We start from the raw sequence: 8,897 nt of genomic DNA, 5'->3' as shown, positions 1-8,897 counted from the left end.
CGGACTCTACAAACAGCCTATAATCATGTATTTCAAAATTACATGGGCCTGGCCCAATAATAAGGTGACGCAGCACCTAGAATAGCCTCTGGATGAAAATTATGAAGTAGCATCCTGTATATATAGTCCATGGCTTCATGCACTCATTATGGTGGCTTCAACATCCTGAAATCATCACTTTTAACTCCGTTCTTGTTCCCCTTGTGCACGCCATCATCTCCATGCTTGTTCTTACTTCAATGTTTATCCTTCTCCAAGCTAGGCCTTTCATTTGTAAGCAAAACAAATGTATCCAATTTAGGCAGCATCATGTTCTCATGAACATTAGAATCATTACCAAGAAACGAAACTACCTGGTAATTTAATTGGCGTGCACGAGCTCTAGTAATTGGTCTAGTATGTATAGCAGCAGGGGTTGTGGGTGTAACAATGGTATTGATGTCCTCATCATCTTCCCCATCTTGAAATGAAGTCGTCCTCGACGGAAGTTCATCTTCCTCTCCCAAATAAGGCTTCAAATCTGCAATGTTAAAAGTGGGACTAACCCCAAAATCTGCAGGTAGCTCAAGTTTATATGCATTATCATTTATTTTCTCTAACACCTTAAAAGGTCCATCAGCATGTGGCATTAGCTTTCATTTGCGCAAATCAGGAAATTTATCCTTACGCAAATGTAACCAAACAAGATCTCCAGGTGCAAACACAACATGTTTTCTACCCTTATCTCCAGCAAGTTTATATTTAGCATTCATACGCTCGATGTTTTCCTTAGTTAACTCATGAATTTTAAAAATCAATTCAACATGTTGTTTAGCATCAAAATTAACCTTCTCCGAAGATGGAAGAGGCAACAAATCAATAGGTGCACAAGGTAGGAAACCATACACAACTTCAAAAGGGCACATCTTAATAGTAGAATGCAATGAAAGGTTATAAGCAAATTCATTATGAGGCAAGCAATCCTCCCACATTTTGTTATTATTCTTCAAAACAGCCCTAAGCATAGTAGACAATATTCTATTGACTACTTCAGTATGTCCACCAGTTTGGGGTGACAAGTAGTACTAAAAAGCAGTTTAGTCCCCAACTTAGCTCATAAACAACTCCAAAAGTGGCTAAGAAATTTAGTATCACGATCTGAAACAATAGTATTTGGCACACCATGCAAGCGAATAATTTCACGAAAGAATAAATCAGCAACATTAACAACATCATCGCTTTTATGACATGGTATAAAGTGTGCCATTTTAGAGAATCTATCCACGACAAAAAATATGCTATCCCTCCCCTTCTTTGTTCGAGGTAAACCTAAAACAAAGTCCATAGATATATCCTCCCAAGGAACACTAGGTACAGGCAAAGGCATATATAAACCATGAGAGTCGTGACTTAGCTTTTTGACATGTAGTCAGCGAGCGATAAAACGCTCAACATCCCATCTCATCTTTGGCCAAAAGAAATGTGTAGCAAGTACGTCATCCGTCTTCTTCACGCCAAAGTGTCCCGTTAATCCTCCTCCATGCGTCTCCTGCAACAACAAAAGATGAAAAGAGCTAGCTGGAATGCATAGCTTGTTAGCACGAAACACAAATCCATCGTTAACGACGAACTTGTTCCACATTCTTCCGTCTTTACAATTCTGCATTACATCTTTAAAATCAGCATCATGCACATATTGATCTTTGATGGTCTCCAAACGAAATATTTTGAAGTCAAGTTGTGAAAGCATAGTATAGCGACGAGACAATGTATCAGCAAAAACATTTTCTTTACCCTTCTTGTGTTTAATGACATAAGGGAAAGTCTCAATGAATTCAACCCATTTAGCATGTCTACGATTTAGTTTAGTTTGACTTCTAATATGTTTCAAAGAATCATGATCAGAATGTAAACAAATGCTTTGGGCCATAAATAATGTTGCCATGTTTTGAAAGTCTGAACATGAGCATATAATTCTTTATCATAAGTAGAATGATTTAGACTAGGCCCACTCAAGTTTTCAGAAAAGTATGCAATAGGTTTGCCATCTTGTAATAACACACCTCCTAATCCAACTCCACTAGCATCACATTCAATTCAAAAGTCTTATTAAAATCAGGATGTTGGAGTAAAGGACCATGTGTCAACTTATCATTCAATATCGCGAAGGCTTCTTCCTGTGCAGTACCCCAAACAAAAGGCACATCTTTCTTTGTGAGCTCATTGAGAGGTGAAGCAATCGTGCTAAAATCTCTCACAAAACGCCTATAGAACCCAGCGAGGCCAAGAAAACTCCTCACTTGTGTGACCGATTTGGGCTGTGGACAACTCTCATAGCGTCAATCTTGGCTTTATCAACTTCAATTCCCTATGGAGTAACAACATAGACAAGAAAAGATACTCGGTCTGTGCAAAAGGTGCACTTCCCAAGGTTACCAGAAAAATGTGCATCACGTAGAGCAATAAAAACAACACGTAAATGTTCCAAATGTTCCTCCAAAGATCTGCTATAAGTCAGTATGTCATCATAGTAAACCACCACAAATCGTCCAATGAAAGCACGCAAAACTTCGTTCATTAATCTCATGAAAGTACTAGGTGCATTAGTTAACCCAAAAGGCTTGACTAACCACTCATATAATCCAAACTTAGTTTTAAATGTTGTTTTCCATTCATCTCCTAATTTCATACGAATTTGATGGTATCCACTACGCAAATCAACTTTGGAGAATATTGTAGAGCCACTCAATTCATCAAGCATATCATCTAGCCTAGGAATAGTGTGACGATAATGAGTAGTAATATTATTAATGCCTCTACAATCAATGCATATATGCGAAGTACCATCCTTTTCGGCACTAAAATGATAGGAACAACACAAAGACTAAGGGACTCGCGTATATAACCTTTGTCGAGCAGCTCATGTACTTGACGCATAATCACCTTCGTCTCCTCTTGATAGGTATGTTATGGTGCATGGTTGGGTAATGATGCACAGGGAATTAAGTCAATCATATGCTCAATCCCTCGAATGGGAGGTAATCCCGGTGGCACGTCTTGTAGAAAGACATCAGCGAACTCCACCATCTCTATGCTATCCAAGTTGTTGCAGCTCCCTCCATCTTTGATGACGCGAACAAAACGTTCCTTCACAACTCCCTTTGTATGGAAGAAATTATGCCTCTGATTTTTCTCAATTTGTGTAACCTGCACACTGAAAACACGTTGAGCAACTAAACATTCATACCTGGCAGCATCTTCAGGAGCCATGTTTCGTCTCATGATCAGAAACATCTCCACCGTATTGTTCACTTGTAATAAGAGCCAAAGTCTCCTCATCACAGTCACTAGCGTACTCATACCCACCATCCTCAGTAGCAATCATCACACACTGAGATATGCATTCTCTCGCATAATGACCTCTTCCCTTACAATGACAACAAATAATATCACTTGTGTGCCCTGTTGATGCCATGGAAGAAGAAGAGCTCTGTGCAGGCCTGACAGGTGCGCTCTTGGCAGATAGTGGTGGTTGTGCCTGCTTTCTTATATCACGGCTGGAGGTGGCACCTGATGGTGGTGCTGGTGCAATGGAAGTAGAAGATGCACGCGGTGTCCATGATGAAGGTCGACCTGCATAGAAGTTAGTTCGCGCCAATGCTTGTCGATCCTGCACTTCACGTTCAGCTTTACAAGCAAGTATACTCCTTATACTCTAGAATGGCCTGAATCTCTCTATTTAATCCACCCATAAAACGTCCAAGCACATCTTCATTCTCCTCAACAATACCACATCTAATCCTACCAGTTTGTAATTCCTGATAATATTCGTCTCCATAATTTTCCCTTGTCTCAAACGCTGTAGTTTTTGGAGTAATTCACGTTGATAATATAGTGGAACCCAACGAGTACGCATAGAAGTTTTTAAAGCAACCCAAGTAGCTGGAATAGGATATAATCTACAATGTTTAGACCACCATACACATGCAAAACTAGTGAAAACACAAATAGCAGCAGGAACACGTCTCTCCTCGGGATATTGTAAACATGTAAAACATTGTTCAGTTTCTAACTCCCAAGTAGGATATATATCAGGAACATATCTACCTTCAAATGGTGGAATATTCAATTTTAGTTTAGGAAAAAGGTCATCATCTCGTACCTCAGGTGGTGGTGCAGCCCTACTGCTGCGATGATATGCATGAGGATGACCTGGTGGTGGTGGTGCTGGTGGTTGCACGTAGTTCTGATTTTGATCAACCTCATCCTCGTACTGGTCCTCCACCTCTTCATAGCAGCAAAAGCTACAGAAGCATCAACAGTAGGTACAGCGGCACCGGAATTTTGACCAGGCTCAAGGGGAACGCGCACTGCTCGTCCCACTTGATTTGGAAGGTGATGTTGTTGTTGTTGCTATAGAAGTGCGACAGGTGCAGCGGGCGGTGGTTGTGGAAGACAGGCGAACAATTCATTAAACTTGTTATCGAGCTTTGTTTCAAATGCTTTCTCAATGTTGTCTATCTTCTCCATGGCCTCTTCAAATCTGTTTACCAAATCTTCCACCTGTCCACTCATCATTTGCTGAAACTTATCATGAAGCTCCTTGTTCGTCAAGTTCTCCCAGTCAATCTCATCGGCTTGTGATCCTGCCATGGTTAGCAGCAATAGAAACACACAAGAATATGACCCTACAGACTACTAACAAGTGGTGGTGGTGGGTGTCACAAATCCGTCAAGCAAATCTCAAATTCTTACCAGTTCTTACCAAGCAGTAGGCGGTGATCGGCAACCGTAGTAGTCAAAACTCTCAAAGCTTGAATAGAGCGATTACCAGGGAGAGTCGAACGCACGACATAGATGTATGTCGAGCTGGGAAGGCTTATAATATGGTAGCACAAAGGGTCAGCAATAATCAATTCAGAGATGCAAAGTTGAATAAACGCTCAACGACGGTACTGTGATGGTCCTAGGCTAGAACGTGCTAGAGACGCGAGCCTAGAACACTAACAAAATCACAACGCTGCACGTAAACAAGGGAGGAGCACGCTCTGATTTTTTTTCCTTTTTTTCACCTTTTTGCACTTTTTTCCTCTTTTTTTTTGCTCCGCAACGATTTTTTTTTTCCGAAAAAGTCTACAAATGTTCTAAAAACTGCCAAGCCAGATTTTTTTTGAGTTTGGAACTATTTTTCTACTACGGGTACACGAAAGTTCGGGCATCCTACTCTGTCACGACTCGGAGTATGGCGTGATCTCGAAATCGAAAACAACGTAACAAAATACTAGACTCGGACTAGGACTGGTGGCGGAGATGAATCTAGTGTAACTCAGACTGATGGCGGAGATGAATCTGAAGGAACTCGGACTGGTGGCCGATATATGTTGCAGGTGGACTCGGATTGGCATGATGGAAACGGATATGTGGTGGCGTATATGGACTCAGATTGGTGTTGAATATGTGGTGGGGGTATATGGCAGCGGCGATGAAGTTGGTGCGGTGGTAGTATATGGCAGCAGCAATGATGATGATGCGGTGGTGATATATGGCAGCAGCGACGTGACAACCTGTGAATAGAATTCGAAACTCTAAATGACTAGACGCTAAGACCAGCAACTTGACACGACGATGCAACTATAAATTCAACAAAGCAAATACAGAAAATATTATGCAGAGGCTCAGATTGGTTCGCATAGGATGAACTAACCCTAATTTTTTTGGCTTTTTCGTGGACTATAGGTATGAAGAAACAAACTCTAGAGAGACGCTATCCGAAAATAGGGGGAGTTTCGTGGCCTTTGAGGGAGGGGTACGAAACCAACCCTAACTCTTGTTTCCCCACACATATGAACTCTAAAAATAGCCTATAATCAAGTATTTCGAAATTACATGGGCCTAGCCCAATAATAAGGTGACGCAACACCTACAATAGCCCGTGGACGAAAATTATGAAGTAGCATCTTGTATATTTCGTCCAAGGCTTCATGCACTCATTATGGTGGCTTCAATCTCCTGAAATCATCACGTGTAACTCCGTTCTTGTTCCCCTTGTGCATGCCATCATCTCCATGCTTATTCTTGCTCCAATGTTAATCCTTCTTGAAGCTAGGCCCTTCATTTGTAAGCAAAACAAACGTATCCAATTTAGGCAGCATCATATTCTCATGAAGATTAGAATCATTACCAAGAAATGAAAGTACCTGGTAATTTAATTGGCGTGCGCGAGCTCTAGTAATTGATCCAGTATGTATAGCAGCAGGGGTTGTGGGTGTAATAATGGTATTGATGTCCTCATCACACACGCTAATAGATAAGTGGGGTCGTGCAACCAAGGAATGAGCCAAAATGTGGAATCCACGAAAATGCTCTTGTTGCAAAACACTAGGGAGATGCTAGCACGATTGCACAATAGGCGGATATGAAACTTGTGCACGACCTACTGGGCAAAAATGCAACTACTTCTATCCCGAGTATGCGATAGGTATGGTTTTTCGGTGATATGATCCAAGATGGTCGAGTACGAAAATCTTAATCTAGTATGATGCTATGGTTCTTGCTAATAAGCTCTTTTCTTATCTTTCCCTTTTGCTGAAAAGCTTGTTTGGCTCTTTCTCTTTTGAGCTCTTTTCTCATGCAAAACTTCACGAACCAAGATAGCAAATGTGTATGCGATGACAACTTTGTGACACAAGAGATGATACCAAGATATGCACCACAATGATAAGGTGTGTATGATATGGGAAGTATGATCACTAATGTGCACAAGTCGCGTTGCCGACAATAGTCAAAGGCTAGTCTTGGTAGGCAAGGTACGCAAAAGTAAGGCTATGTGGTTATCATTGCAATGGCAAGGAGTAGGCAAAGATGTCATTGAGTTTACCGTCCTTGCTTACGATTGAAGGTGTCAAAATTGTCGAACAGTTGTTGTCGCTGACGAGTCCCTGGCGAAGATGAGCGGTGGTGATATTGATGTCGAACCGTACCTGTATGGCCGAAACACAATAGGACACGGGAACCAAAACTCAAATTCTCAAAGAAAACGTGTCAAAATTGTCGGAGTTATTAGCGGGTAAGTGATGGTTGTGCTTTCGGAAAGCGGTGGTGGTATCGGTGTGCGAATGCGGTGGTGGAATGGGAGTTGTAGTGCGTATGCGGAGGTGTTGGTGGTGGACGAAAATTTTTGGGCGAAAAAGATTAAGTTTCTTCAGGAAACAGCAAACGTCCGGAGTGGAGCGGTCGACTGGTCGTCAGACGCCCGGTGGCTAGTGGACGTCCGGTGCCTGGGCGATTTCGGGCATGGGATGAACAACTAGGGTTCGTGGTGGAGGTGGCGAATTTGGTCAAATCCGAGCGATTTTGTGGATGGTAAAGGTGGAGATGATGTGGGAAAGCTAGATCCACTCGTGGTAAAGAAAATCCATGGATCAAATCCAACAGAACTTCATCACACCAACAAATCACAAAAAAAATTGGGGCCATTTTTGGTGGGGATTTTTGAAATTGGGGAAGAACACAACAAAATCAAGCTAGAAAACAAGGGAGGGGCTCCAAATACTTGATCAACATGGCTCATGATACCAAGATGATGTAGGATAGAACCCTAGATGCCCGATCTTTCACAATTGGAGGGGATCCTACGAAGAACATGACGAACACGAGGAGAAATCACGAGGGGAAACACGAGGGAAATCGCTCAACCAACAAGATTTGGTCACACATATGCTAGATCCTCAAAACACAAAGAGAGATACACGATTCAAATCCAACAAAGGACGATACATGTAGCTAGTTCATCTCCAAGAGGAGGTCTTGAGGGGTCTTCCCATGAAGGGGTCTTGAATCCAAAGTGGATCTTCTCCGAAGAGAGAACAATCTCTCTCGATGGAGTAGATCTGGATGGATGAGCAAAGCTCTATCTCACAAACGAGCTAAACCAATGCTAGCCCTAACTAGGAGGAGGAGGACGTCTATTTATAGTCTAAGTGCAAATGGGGGCGAAATAAAAGGGTACATGGGCCTCGGTCCCGAAGCTGTGCACACACAAGCAGCGGACGTCCGGTCTCTACCGGTCGTCCGGTGTCTCTCGGGGGTCCGGACGTCCGGTAGGACTCAGATTTCCGCTAATTTCGTTCTATAAAAGTTGTACCGAATGTCCGGAGACGGCCGGTCATCCGGTCGCTTCGGACTTCCCTAGATTTGGCTCAGGTGTGGAACTACCAGTTGTCCATTGGGGGACGGGCGTCCGCTCGCTGGGAGGTGTTGCCGGACGTCCGGTCCTGGGCAGACGTCCGCTTGCTGTAGCTGGCGTATGCTGGAACTTGGGTCGGCTGGGCTTTCAGGCGCCGGACGTCCAGTCCTGGTCCGACGTCCGCTCGGTGTAGCTTCTTCGGTAGCTCTTCTTGTTGTCCCTCATACTCGGCGTACTCACCGTCTTGTCCATTGGATGTAGCTGTTCTATGGCCTCCCTCCAAGTACCTAATCACACATAGTGTTTCTGCTTGTGGTAGTAGCCATGTCTGATTTGTAGAGAGTGGGAGTTCGGAGAGGAGTGGGTTCACCTTATCTTTGATAGCCTTTGCTCGAGCTCTTGTCATTGGTCCAAGTGGTGTCGTAGGAGATAAGATGCGTCCACGGGGATGATCATGGGATGCTCCGCATCATTATGGGAAGAGGGATTGGTTCATTGTGTAGCATTCTGCATCTTATCTCCACCATTTACTAAAAAATACCATATCTATATTTAATTTTACCAAAAAGTTGAATACACAGACAATGCTAGTGCAGAAGTGTAGCCCATTGCTCTTGTCAATACATTTTGTCATCTAACGCTTGTACTTCCAGGGATTGGTAGTTGATTATGTAGGATCAATCTTCATCTTATCTTCATTATCCTCTATCCCTTCAAGTATTATCATATCTAT

The sequence above is a fragment of the Triticum dicoccoides genome, chromosome 2B (genome assembly GCF_002162155.2).
Source record: "Triticum dicoccoides isolate Atlit2015 ecotype Zavitan chromosome 2B, WEW_v2.0, whole genome shotgun sequence".
Taxonomy (NCBI): Eukaryota; Viridiplantae; Streptophyta; class Magnoliopsida; order Poales; family Poaceae; genus Triticum; species Triticum dicoccoides.
The sequence above is the reverse complement of the archived record's forward strand: the minus strand, read 5'-3'. Positions refer to the sequence as shown.